We start from the raw sequence: 22,930 nt of genomic DNA, 5'->3' as shown, positions 1-22,930 counted from the left end.
ACTAAAACTGCAACCGTCCCCTCCATGTGACTTTCCAGAGGTCTGCAAGTAATGCAATAGGCAAATTCAAGTCTTCTGCATCAAAGATGGCGGACACAGTCTTATCATGCATATTGTAGACAATATCATGTTCTTCAATAGCCCCAGGAAAGACACCAACTTAACAAGAGAGACAATTCTCACATAGCTTTACATTTACTATAAGATAAACAGAGATTGTATATTTTATCAGGTAAGAGTTCTATTCCACTAGATGCCTGGTAGTCAGTAACATTGATGATGTCATAACAAAAATCTTTGAAAGCACCTTGACAGATCCTATAATGCCTTCATTGGCAGTGGACCAGATCATATTAGGTATTTACCTAACACTAAATAACAAAGGAGCATACCTTTGCAAGCATGCATATCACATAAAACACACATAAGACTGAAAAAACACCAGTATGGAAGCATTTTGGCAAAACAGAATCATATACAGCTAAACTCTGATCTTTATGATTCTGACACATAATGCTGTCTACCTTGTGCAATCCTGGATGGCAGTGACCCCATCCATCCTAACATCCCACACATCTTGCTGAGAAGTACAGCCGAGTGCAGAATCTAACATGTGGATTCAGTGTAAGAATGAGAGTTCCGTATCCAGAAGAGACAGCTTAGGCACTTGGATGCATCAGTCACTTTGATTCAGTGCAAACTAGTAAAGACTGCATGAATGTTCCTGGCTTGTGTCATACTATAAACAATGAAAAAACAGTGTATATTGGAAGGTAATCAACAGGTAGCACATGATGACTCTGGCATGGCATACAGCTGGTATAGAAGTGGGCACAGAAGAGACAACATAATTTGCATGTGCTGTACATTGAATATTTTATTCCCAAACAGTGGCATTTCAACATGTTCTGCAGATCTGTACACAGTGTAGTATATTACAGCTGTATGTAGTAATTGTAACAGTAGTTGGCATGTCCAACACTACTGTACATGAACTAAAATTATGTGCAAGCATCTGATCTTGTCATGACTAATTTGTAACAGTGTAAGCTGTGTAGTGCATATGTTCTGGAGTCTGTACTTGACACAAGGCATCTCTTATGACAGTCATCAGGCATCCACTATGTTATCATATATACAAAGCACAGTATGCATGGCTTAGTAGATCAGAGACTGCATAACATCCACTGGTATCACGTGATCTTTAGCACCTTCTCTGATGACTGCTTAGAGGTGATTGTGACCAGCAGTGATTCATGCTGGGTTGGAGAGGCTGACCTTTTCACTAGAGGTGACTTGCAGTCTCTGATTTTACTTCAATACCCTTTTCTTACAGCTATGATTAATAAGTACCAACTGGAGAGGCTGGTGGGTGTCTTATGATGACATAACCCTCACCTGCACCAACTCTACAAGACTCACCTGTGTCTTTTCTTACAGCTATGATTAATAAGTACCAACTGGAGAGGCTGGTGGGTGTCTTATGATGACATAACCCTCACCTGCACCAACTCTACAAGACTCACCTGTGTCATCAGACCCACCACAACTCTCCACCTGGAAATTCATTGTCTCGTTTGGGTTTACAGTGTAAGAATGGGTGTTCTGTAAAAGAGACAGCTTAGGTGAAGGCATTGCAATGACATACAGAGCACAGCCAAATGCTAGGCTGACAAAGTTAACACAAGCTGTGGGTTTAATCCAGGTTCCCTTACTCAAAATACACACACACACACACACACACACACACACATGCACACACACACACACACACACACACACACACACACACACACACACACACACACACACACACACACACACACACACAGATTTTCTAGCTATGCCCCTTTCTGCCCAGACTATAAGGTAGTTACACTGCCACCATATACCCCAAAGTCAGCTATTCTAAGGCTCTTGCAAGGGTATCCAATTATACTGAGTGAAATTAATATTAATACAAATGGTAGTTTGGCTAACAACAAGGCTTTCAGGAGGGGCCAGAGTTGTCACCAAATATATAGAAGTGCTATCAGAGATTAAATTATTCTCTAAAAAAAACAGCCACAATGAAAAGTTTAAATATATTTAATAATAAATAATAAAAAACATGAAAATACTAAGTATTTACAATAAACACCAGAGTTTTAACCACAGGAAATATTAAAAATAACACAGATGAATGGATTCACACAGATACAGAAAAAAGTGCTTAACTAACCTCACTATATTTTCCTGACTGATTTAAAGAATTGCTATTCACTGGTTACTTACTAGAGCAAGGCAATATGAAGTAGGTGAGAGATCCTTCTTTGTCAGGTTACAAGCACAGTGCTCTGAGACTTCAGTCTCACCTAGTATTAAACATTATTTTTAGTGATGGATTACAGAATGACATCACATACATCTGGTCATCTGACTTCTGGTTCCTATGCTTCCCCTCTCGGCTAGAAGCTGTCAGGATTTAGCACCCATGTGTCAATAATACACACACAGAGAACTTTGCTAAGATGAAGTCATAAAACAATTTCAAACCTCCAGCCTTCCATAGTAGCAATTAGTTCACCCCAAGGACAATGCAGGAAGCTTCATAGTACAGACTTTTTGTCTCTGGCTGCACCGAGAATTCTAAGATACAATCTTTATGGCCTAAATTAAGTAATTTAATGTCTTACTATTTCCCAAAGTCAAGTAGATTGAGATTAATCTTTTTCCAGTATCCTCTGTTACAATATATACATTTCAACAGATACAATAATATATGTACATTTCTTCCTCTGTCCAGCAGGACACACTGTTAATACATTTTTAACACACGCAACTTTACAAATCCAGTTTCAGCACAAGCATCTGTACAAATCAGCTTGATATTCAAGTAACGCAATTCTTTACTGAATTCCAGCTAGCTGTGCTGGTATATGTTACAAATCCACTGCTGTACTTCTCCTGGCATAGCTGGCAATACCTCACATCATCTCCGCTATTACCATCTCTACAGTGTAGAGGATACAGCACAGACTTTACATAGCACTTACTAGCCCAAGAATTGGAGCAGCTAGCTGAAGAGACATGGCAGTGAGTGGTTTATGCCAGTTTATATATCTCAGAGTGATGTAATTAGCTATGTTTTGCTGCAGAACTGCCCACATGTATGCTTTATATGCACAGGAACTTGGCTGCATAAACACAAACCAAGGAGTATACACTGACTGACTACTGCAGGGGTGCAGAAGATTGCACCCACACTCAGAATGGTGTAGCAAGCTTTCACAGCACTTGCTTGCCAAAGGGAGGGGGGGCTGTAGAAGAATTGCAAACTCAACACCCCTCCCTACGCACTCATACAGAATGAGGGCTATGATCCCTAATTTTCATCTGTCCATCCTGACCTCCTTCAATGGTGGCAGGAAAAGAATGAAAAGGTCCATTAAGGAGCAAGACTCGATACTGATGGAAGAATGAGTATACCAAAAAAAAAGAGAGGTCCAGAAATAACTCTTGTTTTACCTTATCTACCCTCCTTGTCCCACTTTACAAATAATTTCTATGGTATGTCTGGTCAAAAGCATTTTAATTTTCTCAGCAATACTGTCACATTTTCCCAGGCTGATGGCAGCAGTGTTGTTCAGATGAGATATGCCATTTACCTGTGAGAGCAAACAGACATATGGACATCAAAGCAGATGTGTACCACATGCAGCTCAGTGCACAGTAATTGAAAACATGATAAATATCAGGAGACATACATGTGGGTTCCAACATGCCATGTCATGTCACTGTTAGTATGCCATGCCATCCTTACCACAATCCTTTGAAGGGACTACCTCTTCTCTAGAACAGGCTTCCCAACCAAGTGAGGCAGAGTTCTTCCTAATACAAATCAACATAAATTGGACCAATGGATGGGTATTTGGAAATTTACTCTTAATTTTACACCTAAGTCTCTTGTAGACAAAAGCAGCCTACAAATGCTTGATCACCCATGCCTAAGCCTATAAATCCCCCATAAAATAACCTTAGGGTATCAAAACATGTCAGAAACATTTGAAAAGCATTGCTAGGCTAAAGAAAGGCTGACTGGAGTTGTTAGCCTAGTAATCACCTATGTATCTATGACCCTATGAATATTTTCCCAAGCTAATGACAACAGTATTGCCCACATGAGATATACCACGTATTTGTTAGGGCAAACAGACATGTAGACATGTGTGCAATTACATAACTCAGTGCTCAATGATCAAAAAACTTGATAAATAGTAGGATCCATACGTGTAGGTTCAAACCTGTCATGCCTCTGCCAGCATGCAGTGGCACCCTTATCAATATCCTTTGTTGGTGTAATCAATGTGAATGGATCAGCTATGTGCAACTGCGTGCCATTTAAGTTACATATTATGTGTTAGTGAAACTAAAAGGTCTAGAACCTTGGGAAGTCACAAGCTCACAACTGTGACACTTCCACAAGCATAAAATATAAAAAAACATTTTATTTTTTGGAATAGGGGGTATTTCTTTGTACCCTCAACATGAAATCATGCCCCATTATTCTTATACTTTATACAGTATATGCTAAAAGTGAGGTCACACAAACTAAACAAAGGAAAACTTGGGAAAAAAATCATAAAATTAATGCTCACCTTCTTCTCAGAGTCCAGCAAACCATATACAAGGATGCAGTCTCTGAACTCTACAGTACTGATATACTGAAACATTTCAATAGGAAACAGATGACATTTGTGTTTTCAAGATTCAATACATCACAGAGCAGAACATGAGAAAATATAGGTTGTCCCACTGTGAATGTAAAGTAGATTGGGAATACTCACTTAATGCCCCTCTGTTATTTATTATAAAAACAACATGTACAAAACATTAAATAGCACTCTAATATTAAAATGCACATTAGAATATTTCATAATATCTATTAAAATAATACTGCTGTATTACAATTTAAAAATGTTAATTGCTTTAACTTCAATATACTACCAGTAGAGATAGGCTCATTTAGACCCTGATATTGGTCAACACCCAGCGTCAGTTTCCATTTCATTTCTAACACCTCCAATTTAATTTTCCATGGACCATCTCTAACATTAAAATTTATACATCCCAAAACCAAAAATGTTGTCTTTACAATTATATTTATACTTGAGATGTATCTTTAAGATGAGCCATTTGTGAATTAAGTACTTTGTTAAATGTTCTGAAGAAGTCCAGGAGTATGATGGATGAAAGTGTTAACCCTATTTAATACATTTGTCTGTTCATGGAACTGGGTCTGTTGGTTATTACTCTTTTCTTTACATCCAAGCCAATGTAATTCCTAATGACCATGGCATTAGAGCTACTAAGAATTTAAAGACAGAGTGATGTTCTTGATGGCAGCACTGCTCTACAGGTATGTCTACTTTTGGATATTATACTTGGCAATAACATTTTTTTGTATGGCTGTAAACACTATTGGCAGAAATGGAGAGTGGCAATGGGCACTTCATGTGCCAACAGCTACTCCAATATAGTGATGCCCCAATGGGAATCTGACTATATTTTAAATGCCAAGAATATATGGAGTGACAATATTATTATGGACAATTTGTTGATGACATTTTTCTGCTGCGGTGTGACAGTGACAATGAACTTTCTTGCTTTGTTGAGTGCAGAGCAAGTACCACTACTTTTTTGCAATTTCATGTCGGTAGATCCACTCAAGTAATTGAGTTTCTAAATGTAATATTATTATTGGATGATCAAGGAAGATTTAATGCATTTATACATGAAAAGGACTGTTGGAAGAACCATCTTCTGCATAGGACAAGTATGCATTCTACGCATGTATACCCACATATTATCAAGGGACAGTTACTTCACACCTCTAGATTATGCACTAATGAAGAAGTATACATGAAGGAAACTGAAAAGTTAGTGAAATGTCTTCATGTTCATGGTTATAGACAACAAGAGGTCCAACAGGAACTCACGGCCACTAGGAATATGAGAAGAACAAGGGGACATCCTTACTTTTCAGAGAACACTACATCAGAACCAGCCTGTCCCATACCATAGCAAGATAACAGTAATAAAAGTGGCCCAATATGCATGCTTATATATAGCAGTGATGTCTCGCAAGTTTGTGAGATTATTATGAAGAACTGGTTTATACTAACAATGGATGACAAAATAAAGGACATAGTGGATGAAGTTCTGAGGTTTTGCTTTAAAAATAAGATTAATCTGAAGAGACTTCTCTGTTGTAAGTATTGGGTTCCATCAAGGAAAACAACCTTGAAGAATGGGACTTTTCCTTGCAGGAAATACAGGGTATGTGCTTCAATTCAGTTAACAGTAGTAACTCTTTTATACATCATGTTATTAAATGGTTATACCAGCTGAAAACCTATACAGGTTGTAACACCAAAAAATATTATATATGTAGCTACTCGCACCCCCTGTAAAGGATTTTATGTTGGTAAGACTAATCAGCAGTTCAAAGATAGAATTCTATGTCACCTTAGTGACATTAGACTTGGAAAGGACAGCAGTGCTTTGTCTAAACATATCTGAGAGAATGAACAACACAAGTTTATATTTATGGCATTAGAATTAGTACATGATAATCTTCGGGGTGGTGATTTACATAATAAACCAGAGTTTTTTGAGAGCCAATGGACTGCTGATATGCAGGCAGATTGTTTCCCTGGATTGAATAGAATGATTGCCTTGAAACCACTGTTGAAAGGGAAGAAACTTCCTAGATAACATTTTAATTGGTTGCTTTTTGCTTCAAAAGGGGAGGAACACTGACAGTAATGCAGTATTTGATGAAAGGGAGGAGACTTTCTAGATTAATTTTAATTGGTTGCTTTTTGCTTTAAAGGGAAGGAGTAGTGTCAGTAATTGAATACCTAATGAAGACTCTACGAGTTAAAAGCGTGTTTCCCTTTTTCTATGCCTGTGCTGTTTTTATGCTGTTTTATTGTTTTATTAGTTAATGAATGTTTCTCCATGGTGGCCTAGCTCAGCTTGTTCTTTAAATATTTTTGTTTGGTTGAGCAGCCTTTAGTGATCAGGAGTTTACATATTTTTACAGCTTATAAACAATGGAATTGTGTCTAGCTCTAGGGATCTCATTGCCCCTCTTTACTCAGCCCTCATTAGTTCAAACATTGAATGTAATTCACTGTTTCACATATATTTATCCAGACATATGCAGCAAGTGAAATGCCCACAGAGATACCTTACTAAAAGGATACAAGGCCTAAACAACATGGACCATCTCAAAGCCCTGTTACTATACTCAGTGTCATACAGACTGCTAAGAGGTGACCTATGTCTGACATGCAAGGCATCCTCCAATCCAATACTGATGGATTTACTGCACATCAGCAAGTTGAATGGCATCAGAAATACTCAGTCTAATGATCTAAACCTGTTCTGCAACATCAACAGAATGGTTTGGAGGTCCAGGTATATGTCACAGAGCATACCACTGCTCTGGGACACACTCCCATCCACATACAAGAAGATTCTTCTCTGTATTGATTCAAGCACAATTTGGATCTATAGAAAGAAAGCAGAAAATGTACCTCAGGACTGCCTCTAGTGCTACTAATTTAAAGAGACAGCTCCTAAATGCTTTATCCCATGCATGGCTCCCCTCAAATTATGTATGGTATGATCCCAGTTATTCTCATTAGGGTTACTATATAATTATTGGCCATGGGGATGGGTAAGGTCAATCTATAACCAAATGGGGTAGGTTAATTCTAGCACAAAAAGGGAAACTGTCTGGGCTTACAATGGTCCACAAGGGCAGCTAGCCTAGTACTTTCTTGTGAACCTATAATAAATAAATACATTCATACATAAATGAATAGCATTTCTTCTACCTTTGGCATTTTTCAAAACTGTTGATTAGTGTCTCATTGCAGTGAAGGTAAGGGTATAGTAAGCAGATATTTTACTCTGCTTGTACACCCGTTATTTAACCAGGATATAAATATGCTCTTCTAGATAATGCTAAGAACATCTGCACATAATATTGTACAGGGGAAGACTAATCTTTAAATGTAAACCTTAGGTTTAATTAAAAACATTGCCTTTTCTCTTACCTTTATACAAGTTGGTTCTTCCACTGGTCAGACCTCCCAGATGTACCCACATGTGGAGGTGAGTACCTATATTCCGACTTGATTGACCCATTCACATGCTGAGGTTTATCCCTATTTCCAAGTTTCCTTTACCCCTTCACAAGATTTTCTGACCCCCACCCTATCACACATGATTTTGAAGTTTAGTACAGATTATACTAGGCTACATGGCCAGTATGTTGGTAACACCAATAATTTAAAGAAAGATGACCCATGTTGTCCATATGTTTGCATCATTTTTGTTAGTCTCAGTTTTTAAAAAACATGTTTCTGTGTAGAATCCCACAGTTGTACTAGAAGTGGGATGATTTCTGTTTTTCAGTTATACATTTTTATGCTAATTATGTGTCCAGATTTTTGGCTGGATGTACCTACTTTTCAAGAGATTTTGTACCTATTTTCAATGTTTGCAGTTTGAGAGGTGTGGCCTAGTCATTGCACAGACATGCTTAAAACAATTTGGAAGATGTTATTGCTAGTAGAGAGCAACGACATTTAAACCATTTATAGACAGCATATTAAATGTGCTCAACAGATACTTAGAGGATTGCAGTCACGTATGTATCATCATACTGATTATCATATTAGAGGCAAATGCTGCAGTCACAGAAACATGCATAAATTAGTAGATACTATTTAGGCCTAGATAGTCTTTCCTAGCAATATGTATCATATAAGTTAAGATAAGAATAGCTGAACATGGTAATCAGACATATAGATAAAAGGAAAAAATGACAGGGAAACAGCATCTTACAACTCTGTAGACTGAACTAAATAATATCCAAAAGAGAATACTGTAAGAACTCTAACTAATCTTAAACCAGTTGTACCTCACTGAATTCTTGTACCCTGTAGACAAGCACTCAAAGTAAACCACTTAAGGCAAACATAATTGCCCCCCAATCACCTAAACACAATTACAGACACAATTTAAAATGTAACTCTTTATTGAATACAATTCAATGATATTATAAAATGCTCGACACGATTTGTAACAGAACAAATAATAAATAACCACTGCAGCTCAACCAAACACTTTATTTACATTACATGCCAAACAGGCACATTAGCTTGCTCACCTGTCAACTCCATCAGCAGTATGACAATCAGTTGCGCACATGCATATCTTCCAACCAGGGCAGAGTATCACTGCTCATTTTACCCATAATCCACAATGAAAAGAGGGGATGATCCTGCTTCTGAACATAAGGTATTGCCCCTCTGTCTACTTTCTCTGCCAAAATAGGGGGAAGATGGAAGGCATTGAAAGTGGGATGAAGTTGGCCCCTCTCTTACCTTATAATACCCTCTTTTCACTCTACCCCCAATTTACCTATAAACTTGGATCACTTCCTTCCTTAGGTGCATCAAAAACAAACTCCCTCTCAACTGCAGTTCCCTCAGTCCTTCATCCCCTTACAGTTAGCCTCCTCATCACCTTATCAGGGGATCAAGACAAATATGTCTGCATGACAAACTTCTTTAATTTAACAAATATTATCAAGTGAAGCCTGTAGTGGTACACATGAGAAACAATAATATTGTACATTTAGAAAGAATACACTTTAGAATACAATGCATTACAATTGCTCAGGAGTGGAAAAAATAATGTGCAAACAGTACTGTTGATAGTGAGCTTGTAATTGTATTATAACCTACAGACTAGTTTGTTTCCATAAAATATAGTAATCTTAGCAAGCCCTGTTAGGGTGCAATCAATTGGAAACAAAAATAAAATAGCAAAAATTATATAATATGACTGAAAACACATATTTGATGTAACTAGAAATTTCTTACATAGTACTCTTTACAGGACCATAAAATGTACAAGGAAAGTATAAAAGTAACTGTACACCAGTTTCCTGCTATTGTTAGGAAGCCAAGTAGATCCTAATAACACAACACAAAACCACACCACCTGATGAAAATATTGTGAAAATACTTGTGCAATGTCAAAAATATGGGTCTGTGTTTCACAAGCATATGAGTTAAAAGTTGAATGATAAGTGTCTATTTGTATTTTGCTAATAGCTTTTGAATGGGAAATGTATACACGTGATTAATGCTATCTCTACTTACACTGAAGTATTTTAACTTTTTCATGATTTACCCCTACTGTCTGATGACATTCAGCCGCTCCATAACCAGTCATAAATAAAATTATAAATAGAATAAGTAGAAGAGGTTGTGGGATATAACCTCCCATATGGCAGTGTGTGGTAAGTAGAAGAGGTTGTGGGGGCATAAAGTCCCATATGGCAATGTGGGGTAAGCAAAAGAGGTTGTAGGGATAAAACATTTCATATGGGCGTATGGGATAAGTAGAAGAGGTTGTGGGTGTATAACGTCCCATGTAGCAGTGTGGGGTAAGTAGAAGAGGTTGTGGGGCTATAAAGTCCCATATGGCAGTGTGGGTTAAGTAGAAGAGGTTATGGGGATATAATGTCCCATATGACAGTGTGGGGCAAGTAGAAGAGGTTATTGTGGTATAAGATACCAGATGGCATTATGGGGGTAGTAGAAGAGGTTGTGGGGGTATAACATCCCATATGGCAACACGGAGTAAGTAGATGAGGTTTTGGAGTATAACATCCCATTTGGAAGTGTGAGGTAAGTACATGAGGTTGTAGGATTATAACATCCTATGTGCGATGTGGGGTAGGTATAACCTTGTACAAAAATACTCATTTTAGGCACATGCCTGTTCATGATTTTCTGATCTCAGATTGTTGTATCAGAAATGGATTGTTCTGAATTTTTTGGAAGACCTGTTTGAGTGTAAGGCTTAACATCTCCCGATTTTGCATATGAGTACCATAGTTATAATTTTTAGATAAAAGATAGGGAGATGCACTACATATCGAAAAACAACATTAATACAAGTATAAAAAAAGAAGGGATGCAAGAAACACAGTGGAAGAATGCAATTATTTACTTTTACAAAAACTGCTATTCTACTAATTAACTTATTCACTTTTTAGTAGAATGGTGCTTATTGCATTGCCTCTCTCTAAATACAAATGAGTGCCAAGCTCAGGTCTTGTACCAGAATAAATAATTCATGGGAAGTTCTAAGACTTCTGTTCATAGTAGATACTTCTTTCTGCACTAATGCTTTCTGCACAAAGAATCCCTTTGACCCAATAGAGGCTCATTTCTATTCATTTATCTAAGGGTAATTACTATCATTGTGTGTTGCTGTAGAAGCATTGCAGAACAGGCAGCACAATTCATCTTCTGAAGCAAACGTTGTAGATAATTATTTCTTTAAAGCAGTTCCTACAGAAAAAAATCTGTAATGAAAAAAAGGTTGTTTTTTGTCTTTTAAAGGTTAATGTGATTATTGTCTGTTTGAAACAGCTAGGAGAAAACTTACAGCAGAAGTTGTAGGACACAAAACATTGAACTACTGCTTGGCTTTATGGAAACCATCTCTGCCGAGAGTTGTGATACTCTGGCTATAAATGTCACTTACCAACAAGCTTATGTTGAATTACAATATATTCCAATCCATAGTTTCTTATGCATCACTTAATAATCTATAAAGAGATGCGAGTAATAGTTAGACAGCCCCTTGTTAAATATGTGATGGAAGAAACAGCAAACACCAGAGTATTTGTCATTAAAAAAAATGAATAATTGCTGATAAAGAAAAGTTAGAATAATCGCAGTCAATAGATCCAGTAAAGACATGTGTTACACACACATAAGAATTACTAATAGAAATTTACCACTTATTTTTCTGGTATCAGAATATGTAAAAACAGATGTGAACATTTTGAATGCTTTCAGGAAATATAAACATCACATCTGGATTTACATTATCTACTTTAATTACGGTATCTCTATCAATATTTCATCAATGTTTGCAGTTATTCTCAGTGTTTCAGACGTTCTCTGAACTGCAGACACCTGTCACACTTTCTGAATACATATAAGGCAGTAGTTGAGGGGAAACAAGAGCTGTTACTACATTAAACATTACAAAAAAAACAAGGGCAGTATAAGGTCAGACCTCTGTAGTCCGTTGCTGGTTAATTCAACAGTCTAACAAGGCATACTACAGAATCCCTAAAGAAAAACAGAAAATTAATGTTGCTACACTGAAGAATTCTAACTGCAGCACAGTCAGCTTTCAATAGCCAATCTGATAGTGACAAGATACTAGTACAGATAGATAGAAATGTTGTTTATTTGTATTACATTATGTAATGCCAGTGCATAGATTATGTAAATGATGTAGAATTATGACATTTGTTTATACTATTTATGCATATTTGAGATAATCACCATAAATGAAGCACTAGCAGGCAACATGTATATGAGTGAAGTGTTTGATGCCGACATTGAAGGATTTCATTTCTGTATCTCAGCCCAACTTTAGCCTATACTTTTTCAATAGTGTACCTACTTTCATGCACGCTGGCAAAATACCTGAATGCAGCATAAACTCTTTTTTTAGAACTCTTATTACATGGCCATGTAAATTTGTTTCCATGGGAATTCAGTAGCTAATCAGTCTCTGTTTATTCAGTGAACCTTAGCTTTTTGCAAACCTTCATATCTAATAGTCAAGTAATCTTTTAATTAGGGGGTACACATATACACACCGCACAAACACACGAGCGCGCGAGCACACACGCACACACACACAACATTTATGCTATGTTGGAAGAAAAATAACTTGATGATTTTTTTGTCTTTAGTGTTAAAGTGTATGGTAGAATACCAATAAACAAAAATAGTTTGGTAATATCTGAAACAAAAAGAAAATATTTACTAAAATTACCAAAAAGCACCAAAGCCACATACTGAAACTATAAAATATAAAAATTGTGAAAAATATTACCTTAAATACTTAAAACACTAATGAAAATATAGAGATGTAAAACACTAAACTTATTTCCAATGCAAAGTAACAATCTAAGCAATCAAGAAACCCAAGTCTTATTACCATAATATGTAGAAATATAATTTCCTTTTTCCATCTATATGGAACTGTAAAGTATAAAATTATAAAGTTGTTCCTTTTAATCCCTCGCTATTATCTTCATAATATTAAATTAACATCATACAGAAAGTATTGTACTCACAACCGCATTAAGACATACACAGAAATCTACCATTGCAGTATGCAAGTAAATCCCAAGGATGTTAATAAAAAAATAAAAACATACAACCTCCTTTTTGCATAGAGAACAATATATCCAATCACTAGAGCCGAAGTAAGTGAACTAATTGCCCAAATTATACACATCCAAATAAAAGCAATTTATATTTCACAAACTGTTCTACTTGTGGTATTTAACAAGGTTCCACTTACATAATTTACTACATTTAGATGGTATTTATTGTCATTATGTGAAAACATAAAGGATATCCATGCTGTCAGCAAATAAGTGCAACAAAGGTGCCATTGATCCTGGCTATTTACACCAATATGCATTGGCCACAAAGAGGCGTAAGTAAATGAGGTAACAATGAGATGTAAATGAGAAATGATGTAAAGCAGCAAAGGTAATGATCACTTGTCCCGCCTATTGTCCCACCTATTTCAAATTCATAGTCAAAGTTTCATATTTTTCCTCCCTGTCCACAGATTCATTATAAAAGATGGAGTCACACCTATCCTATCTACTTTACAATCCACAATGATGCTGTTAGTTGCTGATAACCTAGCTGTTTACTGGTGTGAGTAACTTGTCTTGGCTGAGACAAAATTTCTGGTGCCCAGCAGCACTCACTGGCAAAGAAGGTGGAGATATAGGCAAAGAATAACTTACTATAATTTTGAAAATCAGAAGGTACTGGATAGGTTTAGAGTGGACAGGAATACTTTAAGGATGTTATTGAGTATGTATGATCCCCGCAAGGGCACTAGGAGGATATATGACCTTCCTAGCCTTAGGAATAAAAACATATGTTTAGCCTTCACTATACATGCCGTAGAGACCTTCCAGAGACAGACTGAGTACACATTGGATATCGCACAGGCTTCTGCTTGAGGATCCTTCTCTAGTTCCTTGATGTACTTCTGGCATGTGTAGATCAGTATATCTATTTCCTGTGTCACCTCAGGAATAAGTCAGGGCTATGTGTGCCTTTTATGGGATGGCACATTTCCCCGGGGTGCTCCATGTGATAGATGGTACCCATATTGCAATTAGGACCCTGTCTGCTCCACAGAGGGAGTGCTACTGCAAAAGGAAGGGCTACTCTTCCATCAATTGCTAGGTAATGTGTGATGCATGCAGGTGCATCAGTATCATGTCTGCCCTATATCCCAGCAATGCACATAATTCCCATATCTGGCACACTGCTCTATATTACCTTCTCGAAAGATGTTTACATCGAACGTCTTTTCATCGACACATAAACATCGAACTCCCAAAACTCCAAATGGCCACTTCAGTGAATTTTTTCCCGGGTGAAAAAATTGCTTGGCCAACCAAAAACCAAACTGTCAGACCATACAAAGTGGGGGACTGTGCCCCCCACACCCCCCTAACTAAATATAGCAACTCTGAGATTGCAATAAAGTGGAGAAAAGGGCAAACTCCCGATGATGGCCAAGCATTTTTTCCCCTGGGAAAAAATTTGCTGAAGTGGCTGTTCGGAGTTTTGGCAGTTCACTGTTTATGTGTTGATGAAAAGACGTTCAATGAAAATGCCTTTATCGTAATATAGACCCCTGGCACACTAGCTCACTCTTCCAACTCTTCCTGCATAGTAGGATCTGCAGTGGTCATCTTGTTGGTAAGTTATTTTTTTTTTATTTTATTTAAGTAGTTATTCATAGTAAAATGTATTGCTGAATACTAAACCACTTTTTTCTTTGTTTTACCTCCCATTATTTCTCTCTTTTTTTCTTTTTGGTAATGCTGGATATCCACTGGAACCATGGTTCATTACACCAGTGAGAAATCCAAGTGGATCTGCAGAAGACACCTACAATACAGCCCTGTCTCAAACTTGTATTGTCATTGAGAGAGTCTTTGGCCTCTTAGAGGACAGTTTTAGGTGCCTGGATGAGTCTTGGGGTGGACCTTCAGGTATGACCCAGGTGCTGCATGCAGGATGTTTACAACATGTTACATTCTACATAAAATGATCATGCTCCAGTCAGGTAATGAAGTGACCCAAGCTGTCAGTGCAGCTCCCATTTACAAAGCTACTATGACTAACAATGACCAGCCGCCAGCAGTAGTAAGGGACCCCATGCAGCAGGCTCATGCAGGACATATGTCAAGCTTATATGCAGGTAAACAGGTTGCTTCTTGTCCAGAACTATGGACCATGACATTTAGATTAGTGCTTCCTTTCTTGGACAAAACACAGAGTATAATTGATGCATGTAGTTTTATCTGTCGGTTATGCTGTGTGGTGCAAAATATGATGTCACTGTTCATCTGACATTCCTGCTCACCTTTAAATAATTTCTTTTATTTTAGAACAGGTAGTCATACTTTTGTTTATAAAAGCCATGCCTGAGTGCTCACTGACTCCTGTTCAGTGATACCGTAAGGCATCGTATAAGGAATAATCACACTTTTAACTGTTTTGCACAATAACTCTAGTGAGGTGGCTTACCCAAGTATACATGTACTGAATGTCCTCAAGTGGTGCAATCAGTAAAAAGTGTTACTTAGTACTTAACATGAGTTCATACCTTGCAAATGAATTAAAATGTATCATAGTTTTTATATTATGCAATGTTTCCTCATTTTGAACTGTTATCTCTTAAGGTACTGCACATCACATGCATTATTTAATTTTGTCACGCAAAATAATGTGGCCTCAGAGACATAAAATATCATCATTAATGAATGGTGAGGGTGAAGTGGCAGAAGTGTTTGTTTATATGGCAGGATTGTTACATTTTCTTAATTTTCATATTAGTGTTTCCATGAATAATTGTGCATTAGTACTTTTAAGCTGTAAGTAATTGCCAGCTGTAGCAATGATAACTCATTGAGCATTAGTAATGTTAATCATTGCAATTTTATGTTATGACATGCAGATATCTTTCCACAATTCCATGAGGTTTTAAGTGGTACCATTAGAGGAATGAAATGTGTACAGAAATGTGTACTGTCCCCCTTCCTTGTTTTTTTAATTTATTTAATAACTTATTCCCCTTTAAATTAAACTTTGACATGTGTGTGAAGGTCAAACTATAACTAATAGAAACATCACACTTGAATAACAGTAGGTCAAAATAAATGTGTCATGCACATCTCCTGAAGATAGGATAGGCAATGGTGCATGTGATTTTGAAGAGGGGCTGTCATGAGAGCTGGATGGTGAGTTTCTACAAAATCATGATCTACTTGATACAGGTGATCCTGCAGACGCAGATCTGACAGTGTTATGGGATCATGACTGGGACCTCAACTGAGAGATCCTGATAGGTGCAGATGAATGCTGGAGTGACCTGCATGGAATCTGTTGTGCTTGATCCCCCTACTATTTATTGCAGTTTCCTGAGAAGCACTTATAGTCTCATGGCATCTGCTTCCACATGTCTGGACAGTACCCCATCCTCTTACCTTTTCAATATTGCCTCCTCTTGAGACTGGTATGTCCTAACTAGGGTACAAATGGAGGCAGCTATGGTTTGCTTGATGTGCCACCATAAAACGCTTTGTTTTGATCATGACATTATCTCTTCTCTCTGCCATTTCCATACAGTTCTGGGAATACTCATGTACATCCTGGAGGACTCTGACCAATTCCAGCTGACTTTCTTTGGCAGTACACTGAGCCCGAACAATGGCATGACACCCTTGCTGCTGGGCAGCCAATGCTTTATGTTTTTCCTTGGGTAGCAGTGACAAATTCCTGTGCCTGGTGGCCCTTTGCAAAGGTGTCACTGTGGTCACTGTAAACCTCTGAATTTCTGCCATCATCCTGACCTGAAAGTGTCCATCTTAATTAGGAGATACTTGTGTAGAGGTGCAGGGTTTTCTTCCTGTACAAGTGTGTGTGTAATGTCAGCATGTGCTTGACTTTGTGATGCAGAGTCACTTCCTGCAGGCTCACTAACATGTTGTCGGGTGTGAGATCCCACATTAAACTTGGGGACTGTGTGCCACTTTCCACAGGCTGCCTCATAAATATAACTATGTTATCATCATCTTCATCATCATCATCATCTTCAACAGCCATTCTGTAGATGATATCCTCATAATTTATTGGTATAGCTGAACTGGCTGTTGCTGCTGACCCTTTAGCAAATGATTTGAAAACATTACCAATAAAGACGTTTCATGCTGTACTATATGTGGCATAAACCTCCATTGTCATTCTATACAGAAGTGAAAAGATCACCTATTAATAGTAATTGTCATGTGTTTAATGTAATCATTCCAAGTCAGCATTCCGTTCTCCATATAAATATATGTTATTATTTTAAACCAACTTTCCTGAGCAGACATGTGTGGCTGTTGCAGACATTGATAATAGCCCATGTCTACATCACCTCTGACTGTCTTCTGTATCACAGCCATCTCCACAAACAGAGAGCAGGTATTCTTGTGTGGTATTAAAGGGATAAGTGCTGGAGCCCCTAGAGTACTGGGCTAGGCATCTGCATTCTGCCTTGTCTTGGCTCTATCATGTCCTACCATATCATTTGCCCTCTTCCTACACTGTGTTAATGTGCAATTCCTTCCACTGACAACATTAATGTCCATGACAACTTGATTCCAGGCTTTTGTCCACTGTTTGGGCCCCCATTTCCCAAGAAAGACATTTGACATTTGTTCTAAGGGCTGCCATGGGGATACGGTTTTCCTCATAGCTAAAGTTATCCTTTCTCTTCCTTGGTCCCTGGTTTTGAAATATTACTGCACCTAAAAGAATATGCCAGTCATACACAAAAATGTTTTGATGTAATTATTAGTCAAATAACATAACAATGAAAACATCCCTGCCATCATTTAAAAAAATAATTAGCGAACACAAAACACAAAACCTACAATTATATACATATACATATACATATACATATACATATACATAGTTTCAATCCAACCAAGTAAGTCTGTGTTGAACTAATAATGTTAGCACCATCATGACCTCATACAATAGTAAGTCAAAGCAGTCTATTAAAAGATTTATCCTTCCACTACCACTTTCTTGCATTCCATATACTGTCACTTTTCATTCAGCAGTGGCATTCAGAAATCACTCAGTAAGGACCCATATATGTGGAGCAAGCAAAACATCCTTCAGTGCTTCACAATTAAATCACTGCATTTCTACCCTCTGTGCACAATCACTACATGACATCAAAATAAATCACTTTCTCTGTGATCACCATGCACTTTCAGTGCTTCACAATTAAATCACTGCATTTCTACCCTCTGTGCACAATCACTACATGACATCAAAATAAATCACTTTCTCTGTGATCACCATGCACTTTCAGTGCTTCACAATTAAATCACTGCATTTCTACCCTCTGTGCACAATCACTACATGACATCAAAATAAATCACTTTCTCTGTGATCACCATGCACTTTCAGTGCTTCACAATTAAATCACTGCATTTCTACCCTCTGTGCACAATCACTACATGACATCAAAATAAATCACTTTCTCTGTGATCACCATGCACTTTCAGTGCTTCACAATTAAATCACTGCATTTCTACCCTCTGTGCACAATCACTACATGACATCAAAATAAATCACTTTCTCTGTGATCACCATGCACTTTCAGTGCTTCACAATTAAATCACTGCATTTCTACCCTCTGTGCACAATCACTACATGACATCAAAATAAATCACTTTCTCTGTGATCACCATGCACTTTCAGTGCTTCACAATTAAATCACTGCATTTCTACCCTCTGTGCACAATCACTACATGACATCAAAATAAATCACTTTCTCTGTGATCACCATGCACTTTCAGTGCTTCACAATTAAATCACTGCATTTCTACCCTCTGTGCACAATCACTACATGACATCAAAATAAATCACTTTCTCACTACATGACATCAAAATAAATCACTTTCTCTGTGAAATCACTGCATTTCTACCCTCTGTGCACAATCACTACATGACATCAAAATAAATCACTTTCTCTGTGATCACCATGCACTTTCAGTGCTGCTGCAATGAATTTCCATTAAAATGATAGTCTAACAGTATTCATTTAACCCATTGTAATCTGCCTGTCATATCAGTAAAGTAAGCATTTCTTGCATAATTCTGAACAATTTCATATCAATTTGCAAATTTTCTATTATTTTTACTTATTTTAAAAATCTGCAGTTTCCTAAGGTATTCATTGGCTAACTTTAGTGACTGCAAGTTGATATGACGGTACTAAACATACTTGTATATGTTCAGGGTCATTTGCACATTTGGTTGGAAATTAGGCCCTTTTACACTTATCTTTATGAATCACGAAAAAAGTGAACATGTAAGGCAACTTATCTGTGTAACTATGTCTTGGCTAGTTGTGAGTGTGGCCTTGAGTTCATGTAAATGCACTATGGATAGAGGCAGAGTCAACAACAGTCCCCAACAATGCCCAGAATGCCAATGGAATGCATGGATGACTTCAGTTATTTTCTAAGCTGACAATGTTAAGAAAAGGTAAAATGGAGTCATATGCATTTGTGTATTCATTACTATGAAGCATGATCCCTGCCCATCTAACATCATCTGCCACTGTTTGTCACCTCAAAACACTACATGAGGAATGTATAAAGAAATTATTCCTTGATGATATTCAGGTATCATCATTCTCTTTTGGCTTTTCCCGTTAGGGGTCGCCACAGTGGATCATCTCTTTCCATTTCTTCCTATCCTCTGCATCTTGCTCTGTCACACCAACCGCCTGCATGTCCTCTCTCACCACGTCCATAAACCTTATCTTAGGCCTTCCTCTATTCCTCTTACCTGGCAGCTCCATCCTTAGCATCTTTTTCCCAATATACCCATCATCCCTCCTCAGCACATGTCCAAACCAACGCAATCTCGTCTCTCTTGCTTTGTCTCCAAACTGTCCAACATGAGCTGACCCTCTAATATACCGATTCCTAATCCTATCCATCCTAGTCACACCGATTGCAAATCTTAACATCTTTAACTCTGCCACATCCAGCTCTGACTCCTGCCTTTTGTCAATGCCACTGTCTCCAACCCATCTAACATAGCTGGTCTGACTACACTCTTGTAGGCCTTCCCTTTCACTCTTACGGATACCGGTCTGTCACAAATCACTCCTGACACTCTTCTCCACCCATTCCACCCTGCCTGTACTCTCTTCTTCACCTCTCTTCCACATTCACCATTACTCTGAACTGTTGATCCCAAGTACTTAAACTCGTCCACCTTTACCAACTCTACTCCCTGCATCCTCACCATTCCTCTACCCTCCCTCATTTACACACATATATTCTGTCTTAGCCCTGCTGACCCTCATTCCTCTGCTCTCTAGAGCATATCTCCACCTCTCCAGAGTCTCCTCAACCTGATTCCTACTCTCACTACAGATCACAATGTCATCTGCAAACATCATACTCCACGGGCCTCCTGTCTGATCTCATCTGTCAACCTGTCCATCACCACTGCAAATAAGAAAGGACTCAGAGCTGATCCTTGATGTAATCCCACCTCCACCTTAAACGGATCTGTCACTCCCACTGCAGTCCTCACCACTGTCACACTACCCTCGTACATATCCTGTACCACTCTTACGCACTTCTCTGCCACTCCCGACTTCCTCATACAATACCACAACTCTTCTCTAGGCACCCTGTCATATGCTTTCTCCAAGTCTACAAAGACGCAATGCAACTCCTTCTGACCTTCTCTGTATTTCTCCATCAACACTCTCAGAGCAAACATTGCATCTGTAGTGCTCTTTCCTGGCATGAAACCATACTGCTGATCACTAATCATCACCTCCCTTCTTAACCTTGCTTCCACTACTCTTTCCCATAACTTCAAGCTGTGACTAATCAGTTTTATCCCTCTGTAGTTACTGCAGCTCTGCACATCACCCTTATTCTCAGGTATAATACTTCAAAAAGTTAGCAACAGCAAAGCATAACAGCGGTATTCGATGTAACTAAGACAGAAAGTAATGATTCCATTAATGGCTTTTATCAACCATATAAATGAAGTGTGAATGTATTCCTTAAAAAAACATACCAATAATAACAGTACCAGGTCTTATGCCCCTGCTGATAAACTGGGTTTGGTTAGGGTGATGTTGCACCCTACAGACAGTGGTATTAAACCTATAACCCACAAGTCTACTTATACTTCTTCATTCTGATATCGGAACTTTGAATGATGGCAGCACCTGTGAAGGCATGAGGCTGCACTCTGAGCTTGTCTGACACAGAGACCAAGATAGTGTTCTACCTTTTGAATGATTCATACCTGAAAAAGATCCAGTGTGCATTAGAGGGTCTGATAGTCAAAACATGACATCTGGCAGGTGCTGGTTGAGGACCTGCCATCCCCGACAGGGATCACCTGGTATAGGCCTTAGTGCAGGCACAGGTGTGATATCCTACAGAAGCATAGGTCTAACCAGCTGGCTGTGTGGGTAGATCATGTGACAGGGAGAAGACGAGAGTTCATTATTATTTTTTTTGTCATATTAAACATATATTTAAAAATGAACTACAAGAAGGTTATATAATGGAAGATAGTTTTGATAAGAGATATGTGCAACTGCAAATCTGCATCTATAATGTTATTATAGAAATGCAAAAGAAACCACAAACATTTCTGAACACAGAACTGCATCTCTATGCAAACAAACATGGAATGGTTGTGTCATAACACAATTTTCTCTATAAATGCAAATGGAAATTTATGAGTAAAGAAATATATGTAAGCATGCATATGTCTGTAAAATACAGCTCTACATCTGTATGGGTATAATAACAGTTACTTTTTCTTGTATATGCATGCATGTACTGATACACAAACAAATTGTATTGCCACATGATTCACTGTACAGTAGGTACTTTCTTATTTCGTGCTTGAAATACATGCAGACAGTTTTTGGAAAGAAATAATTTTGTTTGTGTAGGCCAGAAAATAATTATTAGTATGAAAATTGTATAAAACAATTATTTCTTCCACAATATTAACTGCAACTACCATATGGCTGAACTCAGTCCGACACCATACTTATAGCCACATAGGGGGAGGGGGGGGCTGAAGTATGCAATGTCAAATGATTGATCAGCACATAGTTTAATGAGAAATGACCAATTGTAATACTTCTTCACATTTTTAAATGTTATATTTTCATTTTTAAACAGTCCCTTTATATGCTTACACTTATTATACAAAACAATTTCAAAGCACGCATTATTATTCTGAAGTAAATATACTGCATTCATCTGTAACAGTAAATATGTTTTGTTTAATGAAAGTTGAATTGAAATGAAGTCAAAACGTCCTTTCAGTTGCTACATTTTTAAGTGTGCACACAGCTTGTGCTTCTGCTTGAAGAAAATTCACAGTGTTATATAAAGCTTCAATTTAGGCATGCAAACCATATCAATCAACAGTAAAACCTAGGCTGAAGGGGTATGTTATGATTACAGACAACACTCCTTCCCCTAACAGACAAACTACTCACACATATAAGACTGTATAAATTTGAAGGAAGATGCAGTCCTACTATTTAACTTACTTTTAAGGAAATATTGGCACAGTATGAGATTTCCCATATATGCAAAAGCATTTCCTATCATAAAAGTTCTATAAAGATTTAATAAAAATAAAATTGATTG

This window comes from Protopterus annectens, chromosome 17.part0, assembly GCF_019279795.1.
Source record: "Protopterus annectens isolate FY-2018-M chromosome 17.part0, PAN1.0, whole genome shotgun sequence".
Lineage (NCBI taxonomy): Eukaryota > Metazoa > Chordata > Ceratodontiformes > Protopteridae > Protopterus > Protopterus annectens.
This window is presented reverse-complemented; position numbering follows the sequence as displayed.